Below are 14,368 nucleotides of genomic sequence, written 5' to 3' on the forward strand. Positions count from 1 at the left end.
CCTTTATGAACTAGTTTAAAACCTACACTTTAAAAAACAATTCTGGGAGCCAGGCGTGGTGGCGCACGCCTTTAATCCCAGCACTCGGGAGGCAGAGGCAGGTGGATCGCTGTGAGTTCGAGGCCAGCCTGGTCTACAAAGTGAGTCCAGGACAGCCAAGGCTACACAGAGAAACCCTGTCTCGAAAAACAAAAAACAAAAACAAAACAAAACAAAAAAACAATTCTGGTTGGTAGAAAGTATTAATTTTTGCCCCCCCCCATATGGAAGCTCCAGATGTGAGCTTTGTTTGAAGTGACTCATCATTTGAAAGTTTTGGAAATCGCACATTGAACTTTGATTGTATAGCCATGTTAAGAAAATCATTGGCGGCTGGGCGTGGTGGGGTACTCCTTAATCCCAGCACTCGGGAGGCAGAGGCTGGTGGATCACTGTGAGTTTGAGGCCAGCCTGGTCTACAAAGTGAGTCCAGGACAGCCAAGGCTACACAGAAAAATCCTGTCTCAAAAAACCAAAAAGAAAAAAAAAAAGAAAAAAGAAAATAAATCATTAATGTGGCTGGAAAGATGTTCAGTGGTTAAGAGTCCTTGCTGCTCTTCCAGAGGATCTAAGTTCAATTCCCAGCACTCATGTCAGGTGGCTCACACCCTCCTATACCTTCCTGTACCCTTCTCTGGCCTCTGAGGGCATCTGCACATAAGTGGCATAAGCTCACAGGCATATACACACAAGTAAAACTTAACTAAGTTATTGATTTATGTATTTGCTTGTTAGAGACAAGGACTTGTGTTGGCCTCAAATTTGCTAGCCTTGAATTTCAGATCCTCCTGCTTCTACCTCCAAGTGCTGAGATTACAAGCATGTGCCATCAGCTCCAACTACACTGATTTTCCTTAAGAACCTCTGTGTTGGAGAACTCAGTCCTCAATGGGCTATCGGCATTAAAGCCGGGCGTGGTGGCACACGCCTTTAATCCCAGCACTCAGGAGGCAGAGGCAGGCGGATCGCTGTGAGTTCGAGGCCAGCCTGGTCTACAAAGCAAGTCCAGGACAGCCAAGGCTACACAGAGAAACCCTGTCTCAAAAAACCAAAAACAAAAAACAAAAAACAAAAATCTTCTCCTTGCCAGGCAGGCAGTGTGGTGCGCGGTCATAATCCCAGCGCTCAGGAGGCAGAGGCAGGCACATCTCTGAGTTCGAGGCCAACATGATCTGCAAAGTGAGTCCAGGATAATCAAGGCTACACAGAGAAACCCTGTCTCAAAAACGAAAACAGAACCAGCATGGTGACGCACGCCTTTAATCCCAGCACTTGGGAGGCAGAGGCAGGCAGATCTCTGTGAGTTCAAGGCCAGCCTGGTCTACAAAGCAAGTCCAGGACAGCCAGAGCTACAACACAGAGAAACCCTGTCTCAAAACAAAACCAAAAACAAAAAACAAAAAACCAAAAACAAAACATTCTCCTCGTGGGTCAGGGAGCTATGCAGAATTGGATGCAGAAAAGTTATAAGAGCCAAGAGGGCCGGGCGTGGTGGTGCACGCCTTTAATCCCAGCACTCGGGAGGCAGAGGCAGGTGGATCGCTGTGAGTTCGAGGCCAGCCTGGACTACAAAGTGAGTCTAGGACAGCCAAGACTACACAGAGAAACCCTGTCTCGAAAATAAAAAATAAAAAAAAAATAAAATAAAAAAGAGCCAAGAGTTGCTGGATGACTCCAAGGAGAGTGTCCTCCATGCACAGCAGGACTGACGCACATATGAAGTCACAGGACGGTATAGTAACATGTGTAGTGCCTACAGAGGTTCCAACAAACTCCTACCCCTATCCAAGAACCTATCTGCAGTCGATACTGGTTTGCACAGGAAAACTTAAGTTTTCTTCAGGGCAGTCTCACTGAGTAAATTAACCACACTTCAGGGTAGACCAGATGTCTGACAATAGATGGCTAACACAAAAGGAACTCAATGGAGGTTTTGTAGACTTTTTGTTCTCATGTTGCTTTGTTTGGGCATGTTTTGTCTTATTGATCTTTTGTTTACATAATTTCTCTCTCTCTCTCTCTCTCTCTCTCTCTCTCTCTCTCTCTCTCTCTCTCTCTCTCTCTGTCTGATCACACTTTCCCCCTCTCCCAACTCCTCCCTGATCCTGCCCATCCACCCAACTACACGTCCTCTTTCTAAAAAACAAGCAACAATGACAAAAAGAAACCAAAATTCACACATGTGGGTATACACACACACAGAGGGGGAGAGAGAGAGAGAGAGAGAGAGAGAGAGAGAGAGAGAGAGAGAGAGAGAACAAAATATACAAAACATCAATACGACAATATATTCTGATCACACTTTTCCACGCAAGATGTTTGTAGGTGAAAAGTATTGAGCAGTTGGATTTTTAATTCTGTGAATGACTTCCTGGTGTAAGGACACGCTTGCTTAGCGCTGCATACAGATGTGACCCTGGAATGCAGCCACAACCCGCCTAATTTTACTTCTTTTTTTTCTGGTTATAGCTCTTATTACACTAAGTCCTTCATGTGAGGCGGTGTCGTGGTCCATTTTATCTGATCAGCTTTGCTACTCAATGATTTAATTTAGAATGAGCTTTTGGTGTCTTTGTTTGCTTTAGGAGGACCTGTACCATGCTATCATCAGACAGAACCCCCAGGGTCAAGCTTAGAAAATGTCAGTGGCATTTTGATGATATCTACTAGCTAGTGTGATTTTATTTTTTTTGAGGTGCTGGGGATAAAACAAGGGTCTTGCCTATGTTAGGCAAGCTTTACCACTGAGCTACATGTCCAGCCCCACCTACGACTGCTATTTGTTGAATTTAGGTTACCTGTCTCAGTGCAGATAACAGACTTAAATTAGGCTAAGGTTCCTGGAAGAAAGCTACTACAAACCTTATTTTTTCATAGCCACAAGGCAATACTACACCATGGTGTTAGTGACTTAACAAAAGTGTGTGTGTGTTTTGTAGTGCTGGGGGCCAAACTCAGAGCCTCCCACCTCCCTTGGCAAAGTGTTTTATTAGCCATGCCTGCCGCACCCCAATCTACAAATAGGTTTGTTTTTGTCTTTAAACAGTAAAATGTGCTTTGGCTAGAAGCTGATGTTAACTTGGTGTTCTTGTCATAAATGATCTACTCACCACCCCAAAGGCTCCATCAATTTTGGCTGACAAAAGCCAGCCACTTTTAAAAGGTAACATCAAAGCTAAGGCTTTGAGAGGGAGCCATTTAGCAGTTTAGCAGTTTAGAGCTCTGCCTGTGCAGCTTGGAAACCAACCTTTTCACTCTGGCTCTGGCAGTTGGGGAGGAGAAGAGTGACCTTGGAGCCCTAATCTAGAAATTGCCATGCATTGTGCTAATTATAAGCCATGGAATTGCCCAGCCACTTATATATAAAAAAGATCTTGAGCAGCGGCTTTCAGCATTTTTAAAAAATGTGATTATTACAGAACAAATGCTTGGCGGAGTTACACTCACCGACAACTCCTTTGTGAAGGTAGGCAGGGGTCCTCAGTGGCATCCCTGCTGAGTAGCTCCTGGGTCTGGCAGCTGTCCTTGTGGGAAGTGACTATGTGCGACTCCATAGGGACTGACATCCAGTATTCTCTTGGATAGCCACCATTTGGGGAAAAAGAATTCACCAGCAAGGTCTCCCAAAGAGAATATTTTTTGATGCAATCCATAAATACTTTCCTGGTAAAAGTACACAGTTTTTTGGCTTAAAAATCTTTTCTTAGGTTTATTTATTTTATGTGTATGAGTTTTGTCTGTGCGTACGTGTTCCCATCATGTGCATGTCTGCTGCCCAGGGAGGTCAGAAGAGGGCGTTAGAGCTTCTGTAGCTGGATTATGGATGGGTGTGAGCTGACGTGGGTGCTGGGAAATGAACCTATGTCCTTTGCAAGAGGCATCCCTCTTTTGTTTTATTTTTATTTTTTTTGCGGGGTGTGTGTGTGTGTTGAGTCGGCTGTTTCTCTGTGTAGCCTTGGCTGTCCTGCAACTGTAGACAAGGTTGGCCGGCCTTGGACTCATAGAGATCTACCTGCCTCTGCCTCTGCCTCTTGAGTGCTGGGATTAAACGCATTCATCGCCACCTAGCCCCCTGACATCCAGTCTGTTTTATATGGTTGTGGCCGTATTTTGGACCTTTCACATTTTTCTAACTCAAACCGTCAATCCCTTGTGAAGCCAAGGGGTGCTTACTGACTTTGCCAGCCAGCCTTTCTTCAAGCCCCTGCCCTTGAACTCACCTAACGGACCAGACATCTTAGTCTGACCCACAGGCAGCCCCAGTTCACCTTGTATTTGTTGGCCTCCGCCTTCATCACTAAGATGTCAGGTATCTCAGAGAGTCCTGTCCCTGGCACTACCACTTGTCGGGATGAGATTTGAACCAGTAGGTTACCCTCTCTGGGCTTCCATTTCCTCACCTCGGAAGTTGGGCTAACCACCAGGCTGACTGTGTTGTCCGAGTCGTAAATAAGATGATTCATGACAGGTGCTCAGAGGCGTGTCAGCATGGAACTGCCATAGCTCAGTTATTTCCAGGAAGTGTATTAATGACTATAGTTGAGGTGCGCTTGGTTGCTAGGAATGGAAAGCTCTTCATGTTAATATGGGTGACTTAAAGGTTTTCTCGGTAGCAACGTAAGCAATTGCATCCAACCGCCATGACATCTGGGACAGGTGGAGGATTCCGGAACTGAAGGAGCCGAGTGGTGACAGCCTCAGAAGCTGCTCCGTCTGTCTCTCATGGGGTTGTCCATTGCTCTCCGAGTGTTGACTCTATTTTGCTTTCTGCAGGCCCGCCCTCTTGGTGAACCACTTACCTGTGCCTAGAAATACTCCCAAGTCTACATAAGCTACTAGCTGAGCAATCCCTGTCATGTGACTATTTCCTGGCCTGCTGCCACCACCACATTTCCAAGTCAGAGGGGATGAGGCTGCGCAGTATGGTGGCATTTTCCCAAGACTGCTGGAATGGGCTGACAACAACTGTTAGCTCTGGGGTAACCACATGGCAGCACCCCAATTATGTATTAAAAGTTTCATTCAAGAGTGATAGATGCTAGTAAAAGGGTGCAAGTGGTAACGGAGCAACAGGATGAATTTTGACAAATTGAACACACGTGTCTAGAGGTTGAGAAGATTAGCTTTTGTATGTTTTTATACTTTAGTTCGGGACTCATATACTTTATAGTTATTTGTGTCTGGATCCTTTTCTTCTTTTAAAAATAGCCTTTTATATAAGTGTTTCACCTGTATATATTTTTTTAAAATAAAGTTTTGGTTTTTAAAAATATTTTATTTATTATATACACAGTGTTCTGCCTGCACATACAACTGCATGCCAGAAGAGGGCATTAGGTCACATTATAGATAGTTATGAGCCACCATGTGGTTGCTGGGAGTTGAACTCAGGACCACTGGAAGAGCAGTCAATGCTCTCAACCTCTGAGGCATCTCTCCAGAACCTGCACATATGTCTGTGTACCGTGTACGTGCCCAGTGTCCACCTCCTTTGGAAGCAGAGTTACATGGGGATGGTTGTAACTCACCATGTGGATGCTGGGACTGAACCCAGGTCCTCTGTAATGCAGCCAGTTATCTCTCCAGCCCCGGGCCCTTTTCCTTAACATTGTGTAAACCACAGAATTCACACCAGAATCTGATGCAGGTCTGCAGAGCGCTCACTCCTATTGCTGTACAGATGTCATAGTTTATGTTGATGTCTGCTGCTGGCCATTTGGGTAGTTTTCTGTTTTTGTTAAATATTCTTTTTAAACAAGGTGTCATATATCCCAGGTTATAGCTGAGGAAGCCTTTTAACTTTAGATCCTCCTTCTGCCTCCTATCCATTATGAGATTACAGGCCTGCACCACCACACCCAGTCTCTGTGTGTTAGGTAAGCACTCTTCAGAGCTACTTCCCAGCTCTGTAAGCCCCTTTTCTCTTTTTAAATTTTTTTAAAAAATATTTTATTTAGTTTTAATCTATTTGCATTGGTGTGAAAGTGTCAAATCTTAGAGTTACAGACAGTTGTGAGCTGCCATGTGGGTGCTGGGACCTGAACCCGTGTCATTTGGAAGAACAGGCAGTGCTCTTAACCACTGAGCCATCTCTCCAGCCCCCTCTTTTTAAAATTTAATTTAATTTAATTTGGTTTTTTGAGACAGGGTTTCTCTGTGTAGCCCTGGCTGTCCTGGATTCACTTTGTAGAGTGGGCTGGCCTCAAACTCGCAGCGATCCACCTGCCTTTGCCTCCTGAGAGCTGGGATTAAAGGCGTGCGCCACCATGCCCAGCTGACTTGTTTATTCTTTATAGTGATACTCTGAACTTCTGTTGAATTTGTACTCATTGATGTTGACTGTTTACAGAATGTCAACTTATCTTCATCCTGTGTGGCTGGACTGATGATCTCCTGTGAGAGTACTGTGAGACTTCATCTGGGAGCTTCTCTTCTTCAAGTGACTGTGTGGTGTGAGGGCACAGCCATGTTGTCAACACTGGGTAACTTTGATACGCGCTCATCTATTAAACCTGCCAGATGTATAATGTGGGCCTCTGTCCTTTGGACAGAAGCTCTATTTACAGGTGGGTTTGGGGTGATTTATTGCTTGATCTAAGGGTGGACATATGATCCAAATTGAAGCAATCACACTTGTCTTTTTGGAATTTAAAATTAGGACCTATTTTGAGGCAGAACACTGCTGGCAGACCCTGGGACACTGTTGGGGACCAGAGGCATAATGGATCCTCCTTTTCCTTAATTCCTAACTTCCTATCCCAGTGTGATCTCTTTGTGTAGTTGTTAAAGCACAATGCAGACCTCACTCTTTCTTCTTCTTCTTCTTCTTCTTCTTCTTCTTCTTCTTCTTCTTCTTCTTCTTCTTCTTTCTCTTCTTCTTCTTCTTCCTCTTCCTCTTCCTCCTCCTCCTCCTTCCTTCTTCTTCCTTCTTCTTTCTTCTTCTTCTTTCTTCTTCTTCCTTCTCCTTCTTCTCCTTCTCCTTCTTCTCCTTCTCCTCCTCCTCTTTCTTCTTGTTTTCAAGACAGGGTTTCTATGTGTATCCTTGGCTGTCCTGGACTCACTCTGTAGACCAGGCTGGCCTTCAACTCAGAGATCCACCTGCCTTCTAAGTGCTGGGATTAAAGGCATGTGCCACCACGCCTGGCCTTTTTTCTTCTTTTAATCCCCACCCCCAACACACACACACACACACACACACACAAGACAGGGTTTCTCTGTGTAGCCTTAGCTGTCCTGGAACTAGCTCTGTATACAAGGCTGGCCTCGAACTCACAGAGATCTCCCTGCTTAGGCCCACCACCCTCCCTGCTCCCAAACCCCAGTCCTGGAACTAAAGGTGTGTGTCACCACCACCTGCGCAAATCTATTTTTGATTAAGTTCCAAAATGCAAAGTAGAGACAGTAAGTTCTGTAAAAGCTCCACCTACGGTGAGGCCAGGGAGAGCTAGCTTTGTTGCGTGTATCATAACTTCAGCTCCTTTCTTGGAAGAAAGAAAACACTGTGACTGTCATTAAGGGTTTTGAGCCAGAAATTTTGGTAAAAAGATAAGTCTGTGGGAGGAATAAAGGGGACTTGATCCAGGGAATTTGGAAAGATGGGCGGTGGAGACCCTACAGTCAAGGCTTTACGTCTTGGTTACTGAATGCAAGTGTAAAGAGAAACACTGATAATTATGCCAGGCTTGGAGTTTCTGTCTTAGGAAAGATGGAGGTAAAATCACGATAAACCAGGACATTCTGGGAGAGCAAGAAAGAAGAGATAGAGATGATTTCACTGTGGGAAATAATGAATTTAATATCCTGGTGAAATAACTAGATTGTTCTGGTCAAGAATGTGGGGTTGGGGCTGGAGAGATGGCTCAGAGGTTAAGAGCACTGACTGTTCTTCCAAGGGTACTGAGTTCAATTCCCAGCAACCACATGGTGGATCACAACCATCCATAATGAGATTTGTTTCTCTCTTCTGGCAGGCAGAACACTGTAAACATAATAAATAAATACTTAAAAAAAAAAAAGGGTGTGGGGTTGATAGCCTGGCAGGTGGCGCATGCCTGTAATCCCAGCACTCAAGAGGCAGAGACAGGCAGATCTCTGTGAGTTTGAGGCTAGTCTGGTCCACAAAGTGAGTCCAGGACAGCCAAGGCTACAGAGAGAAACCCTGTCTCAAAAAAAACCCAAAAAATGTGAGGTTCAGAGTTAGGACGGCATGGAGTCCGTCCTGAGTTCTATCTTGCACTCTGTGGCCCCAGGCACTTGCTTCCTGGAACTTGGTGAAGTTTCACTTTTCCCTCCATAGGGTGGCATTTCCTAGCCAGACAAAAATGAGACAGCAGGCACGTAAAGGGGTGTAACCTACTGCCTGGCAATTAGGTATTCATAAAATATGCATTCACGGGACGTTGCGGCTGTGATGGTATCTAGGGCACCGCTGCAGAACAAGAGCGGAGTCTTGCAGTGAGGGAACCGTTGCTGGTGGAACTGATACTCAGCAACTGCTTTAAAGTGGCAAGGAGAGAAGTGTTAGGAAAAGCCAGAGTCACGTTGCTGGTTTGGCACATCTTATAAAAGGAGCAGGAACTGGGGCAGGAGATTGACAAGTTGTTGGAGGAAGAGGAGGAGGAGGAGGAGGTGCAGGAGCAGTTGTTTCAGGCAGGCTGACTGGCTACAGAGGAGGAGAGGTGACAGCCAGAGAGCAGCAGCCAAGTCTAATGTCCAGTCACTTTCAGGTGATTCTCCTTTTCTCCTTAAAGCTGAGGTACAGTTAAAATCAGGTCCGAGGCAGAAGCAGCAACGCCTCTCTGTTATTCAAATCTTCGGGGTGACTAACTTTCCCCAGGCAGCTGTTATCTGCAAGTCTGCTCCTGTCAACAGGGAGATGAACCAAGCCCTGGAAGTTCTTACCTTGTCTCAGCCCTGTCCCATCGCACATTGCGGGGGCTCTTCCTGCCTGCCGCCGCCGCTGCAGATCTCTGGAAGCAAGCCAAGTAGAGGAACTGCTAAAGGAAAATTCAAGCCAACGGACAGAAGCTTTCCCCATTTTCAGTTCTTCAGTTTGCTCCTGCTTCCCTGAGTTTTCTAAAATAAAAAAAGGGGGTGGGTGGGGGAAGAAGTTATATTTTGGTATTCCAGAGGTGGCGGTTGGGCTCTGATGTGTGTGCCTGCATCTAGTAAAAGGGAGGGGAAGAAGCTGGTGTTAATGGCAAAGAAAATAGTGATGACGGGGATGTCCTGGCATCTTTGATGGCAGAAGAGCCTTTCTCAGCTCTGCGGGGCTTAGCTGGAGAGGTGAGGGCCCTGGAAACTCAATGGCCATCAAATTCACTTCTGGTTCTTGTCTCTCAGATTCAAAGAATGAAATTCACGGAACACGGAGGGTGCATTTTAGGTGGGGGGAAAAACTATGGCAGGGAGAGAAAGAAGGCAGAGCTCCTGCGCAATGGGAGGGGTCCCCCAGAGGGAGTGAGAGCCTATTTGAGCTTCTCTACTTCTACAAGTTAATAGGACTTTAGCGGATAGAAGAGGAAGAAGAGGAGGGACGTTGAGCTGATCAATCCAGTTTTCATCCCAGGTCCTTGCAGTTTGGCTTGCGGCTTCAGTATGTCTTCCCAGGAAAAGGGGTACTCCCCTGGGGGAAAGAGATGGAGAACGCCTTCTTAGCATCTCTAGCCTGTGGCCACGGCAAAACCAGAGACACTTGACTTGGCTTAAGCACTTGTGGTGTCTTTGTCCTCTGGCAAGGAGAAAGTTAAAGACATTCCCAAAGGCATTTCCAGCCTTCAGCCAAGAAAGGGGCTGATGATCCATCCCCCTCCTCCCCCTTCTCCTCCCCCTTCCCCCTCCTCCATAACTGCCTAGTCAATTTCTACCTCCTATTCTTATCAGCAGGCGAGAGGAGAGTAACAGGTCCTCAGAAGGGAAGGCTTGTCAACTTGACGCAACCTAGAGTCATCCGAGAAGAGGGAACCTCAGGTGTGGGTGTGGTGGCACTTGACTTTAATCCCTGCCGAAGCTAGTCTACATAGTGAGTTCCAGAATAGCCAGGGCTATGCAGAGAGAGAGAGAGAGATCTTGTCTCAAAATGCTATTCCCCAAGTGTGGAGGGAGAGAGGGAGAGGGAGACGGGTAAAGGGGAAAAAGAGAAAGAGGGAGAGGAAGAAACTCCTTTATCAGAATGGCCTGTGGGTAAGTCTCTGGAAGGGCATTTTCTTGAAGAATGATTGATAAAGGGCCCCGCCCATTGTGGGCGGGGCCACCTTGGGCTGGTGGTCTCTCTTTGTATAAAAAAGAAAACCGAAGCCAGCCATGGGGAACAGTCCCGTAAACAGCAGAACTCCATGGCCTCTCAGTTTCTGCCTCCAAGGGTCCTACCGTGCCTTTGGTTCCTCTCCGTGACAGACTATGTTTGGGATGTGTAAATCTAATAAACCCTTTCCTCTCCGAGTTGCTTTTGGCCCTTGGTTGATCACGGTGACGGCAAAGTAAAATAGGACAGGTGGCGGAAAAGAGCAGAACTCGACTTGAAGATGGATGGAGAGACCAAGAAGACGGGGAGGGTGCTCTAGAAAATAGGTTGCTAGGGTTTTTTAAAAGTTTTGTTTTGCAGCCGGTGGTGGTGGCACACGCCTTTAATCCCAGCACTCGGGAGGCAGAGACAGGAGGATCGCTGTGAGTTCGAGGCCAGCCTGGTCTACAAAGTGAGTCCAGGATGGCTAAGGCTACACAGAGAAACCCTGTCTCGAAAAACCAAAAAAAAAAAAAGTTTTGTTTTGCAAAGGGAATGGTTATCCCAAACTGTTCACTGTGGGAATGGAATCCTGTTTTCACAGCCTCCCTGTTCGGAGCACTGGATCTGGGCTCGCTCAAGCAGGGCAGGTGGAAGGGTCAGCAGCTGTGAAATCATCTTTGCGGCGCAGACCACCCAAGCACAGGGATGGAAGTGAGCCAACCTGGTTGGGTGTGTCTGGCCTCCGCAGAGGAGAAGCCCAGGAGCAACAGCCTTGTTGGGGGAGGGCGCCGTTAAGATAAATATGTTGAAGCAATCAGATTTTAGGTTATACCACTATTGTTAATTTTAAAAAAGATGATAATAAACTGTTTTCTAAGTTAACTCCGTGACCACTTTTAGGATTGATTCTACCTCCGTCCTCCATCTCTTGTTTCTTTTGGGTCTTGCCAATTCCCAAACCACTGGGGCTGGCTTTAAAGTATTTAAAAGGTATTTCTTTTAGCCCACAGCCCTAATCTTTGATTAACCTGTTGTTTTTGCAAAGTTGGGGATTTTTTTTTTCCCTAAGCATCCACTCAGCTCCACCTTTTATTTGCAGCTATTTGAAAGTGTTTCAGAACTGTGCGTCATTGCTAGCGCAGGGCACCTCAACAGGACATGAGCTTATATTTGGGTTGAGGGCTACCCGGATTTGTGGGGCCTCCTCCTCAAGACCACGTGCCTGGCCCTTCTTACAATCACCAGCACCCAGCCTGAGCCTGGGATCCCGGAGGGCTCTCGGGTGCGTCCGTAAAGTCACGAACACCTTTGTGTTTTCTTCTCACAGGCCAAGGCAGGTTCGGCCATTTCCGGGCCTGGTCTTCGGCAAGTTCCGCTGTCGCCGGTCGGAAATGGCCGCCGGCCGGCAGGGGGAGCGGAGGATCCGGCGCGGCCTGAGAGGCGCGCAGCCGGCGGCCAGAGCGGCTTGTGGGAAGCGGAGTTTCGTGCAGGCTACGGCGGCGGCTCGTCCCTCACTGGAAGCCGGTAGGAGTTCAAGCGGCATGGGAGCTCGAGGACCCGGGCAGGGCAGGAAAGGCTGGCGAGAAGGACCGGGCACCCTGGAGCGGAGCGCGCAGCCGTGCGGGGCGGGGGCGCGAGCGGCCGTGCCTATGCCTGGGAGCTGCTGCTGCGGCGGCGCAGCGGAGTAGGCCTGCCCGGCTCCGGGGGCCTCGCTCCGCTGGGGCTGGACACTAGCGGCCCACCGTAGCAGCTCTTGTGGAAGCGCAGCCCACACCTCCCGGTGCTCACTCCCACATCTGGCCGGCTCTCCCGGCACAGCTGTGCGCCGCTGCAGGTCGTGCTCTTCTCTCCAGGTGGCCACTTCCTGCCAGGGGTCCAGGTGCTGCTGTGCCCTGGGTCCGCCCGGGGCCTGGGTGTGCCGCAGTAGAGGGCAGAGGGGTGCGGGTCCTTGCGCCGCCCGGAATAGGGCGACTGTTCTGTAGGGACAAGCCCCTGGTCAGAGCTTGATGAGCCGGGCAGCACCAGGTGCTTTCCCTAGTCCACACAGGGAGCCAGTTGCTTAGCCCTTGTTGAGATACCGTTGGCCCTCAGCCCACTGAAATTCGGTGGGTGTCAGCCCCCCCCCCCCCCCCAAGTCTGGATTGCTGCTCTTTAGATTCTCAAGGCCTTTATCGGGTCCTCTTCTTCTGGGAAAGAGGGAACGCAGTATGTGATTTAAGAGGAGGCTTTAGCACCGTTCTTTACTTTGTCTGGTTCTAACAGTTTGTAGAGTCTGGCATTTCAAGGCTGGACTCTTTGATACCCTCTCATCCTCTCCCCCCCACCCCCGCACCCCCCCAATCCATCCATCCATCCATCTATCCATCCAACCAACCAACCACGGAGTTTCCTGTCTGTTGCTCAACAGTTAGCTTTCCCCTCTGGCCCAGTGACTATAACTCTCTGTAGAGTCTGGGATGGTGGTTCCCCCACCTCCCCCTGGGACCCTGATAATCTTGAGTGAAACTAGACTTTCTCAACAACTTATTCCAGCAGAGGACTTTTTACATAATTTGTTATGAAAGAAAAGCCACTTTTTAAAGAAACTCTTTCTTGGTGTGTAAAACATACCCTTTCCTGGGAGAGTTTCCTGATCTTTGCCGGTGGAGAGCCTGAGGAGTTGAAGTTAGTCTAAATGCTTTCAGGAGGAGACCTAGAATTGTGGATGTGAATTGTGTGTGGGCTTTTGTTTTGTTTGGTTCTTTGAGAAAAAGGTCACAATGTAGCCCAGGCTGGCCTGAGGTTCTTATGAAGTTGTTGCTGTAGCCTCTGGAGTATTAAGGACTTCAGGCTGGAGCCACCAAACCCGGACCTAGCACCTTCAGGATTCTTGAAACCTGTTTGACCACCAAAGGTGAGGGGTAGAAGTAACAAAAGCTTGTGGTGTATGCGTCTTTATTCTCTCACCCCTCACCTTCCTAGAAGAAAAACCGTTATTAAATACTTGGATGTGTGTTGGAATCTCTTAGTGATTAGATGTGAGAGGTTTGATTTTTTTTTTTTCTTTGCCTGTGAGCAAAAAAGACTCAGTGACCAGGTGGGGGAGAAAAGTGGGTTCTAGGAGAGAGGGGACGTTCCAAAATACAGTAGAAACTTTCAGAAGAAACTGTGCTGGCTGGAAAAGGTTTTTGTGTGTGGTGGTTGGCCCCCATAATGCCAATATTAGGAAGGCAAGAGGCTCACCGTAAGTTCCAGGCCAGCCTGCTCTATGTTGTGAGCGCCAGCCTAGTGGTCAGAGTCAGGAAAGAGTGGAAATGGAGTTGGGCAGTGACCCAATGTCTGTCTAGCCCAGTTTGCTTTGTCTGTTACCTGCAGAACCCAGAGCTTCACACATGCTGTGGTGGCAAGCACGTCACCATTTGGGAGTGACCTGGAGAGGGGTTAAAGCATTGTTTGAAATAGAGTCAGGCATTAGAAATAAGAACATCAAGCCGGGCGTGGTGGCGCAGGCCTTTAATCCCAGCACTCGGGAGGCAGAGGCAGGCGGATCGCTGTGAGTTTGAGGCCAGCCTGGTCTACAAAGTGAGTCCAGGACAGTCAAGGCTACACAGAGAAACCCTGTCTTGAAAAACAAAACAAACAAACAAACAAAAAAAAAAAAGAAAGAAATAAGAGCATCTCACCAGAGGTAGTCCTGACAAGGCTGTAACTGTTGTAGTATATAGTTCAGAGCAAAACAAGGACCATGGACCAAGGATATTTAATTAAAGTTCTAAGTTATCCCACTGATCTTTGCTGGAGAACTAAGTAGTTGAAGAAGTTCTTGGTGAGTTGGTTCTTTCCAGGCAGGGTGTAGTAGTGCACACTTGAAACCAGCCCTTGCTGGGTGCTCAGGAGGATCAGGAGTCCAAGGCTATCCTTAGCTACATAAGGGAATTTGGGGCCAACCTGGTCGACATGAGGCCTGTGTCAAAAAACAAGTAACTCGACATACATTTTATTTACTCTTGTTTCCTTTTTACTTTTGGTATGTGTTCCCTTTGAGAATCTGTGATAACGGGGCAGCTGAACAAACGGGAAAGATTTCTCTCTTGTTGTAGGTTCTGTGAAATAGCAAATCGTGTG

At 47.6% G+C, this 14,368-nt stretch overlaps 1 protein-coding gene across 3 annotated transcripts in view; it reads left to right on the forward strand.

Annotated features, from left to right (window-relative positions):
- The window catches only part of EXTL3 (exostosin like glycosyltransferase 3), a 98,477-nt gene that overhangs the window by 37,789 nt on the left and 46,320 nt on the right, over nt 1–14,368 (forward strand). For all 3 annotated transcript variants that reach the window (XM_084767183.1, XM_084767182.1, XM_084767184.1), the window contains exon 2: nt 11,592–11,788. The gene's annotated coding sequence lies outside the window, so the exon portion shown is untranslated. The remainder of the gene's footprint in view (nt 1–11,591; nt 11,789–14,368) is intronic.

This window comes from Acomys minous (assembly GCF_964271855.1).
Source record: "Acomys minous genome assembly, chromosome: 18".
Lineage (NCBI taxonomy): Eukaryota > Metazoa > Chordata > Mammalia > Rodentia > Muridae > Acomys > Acomys minous.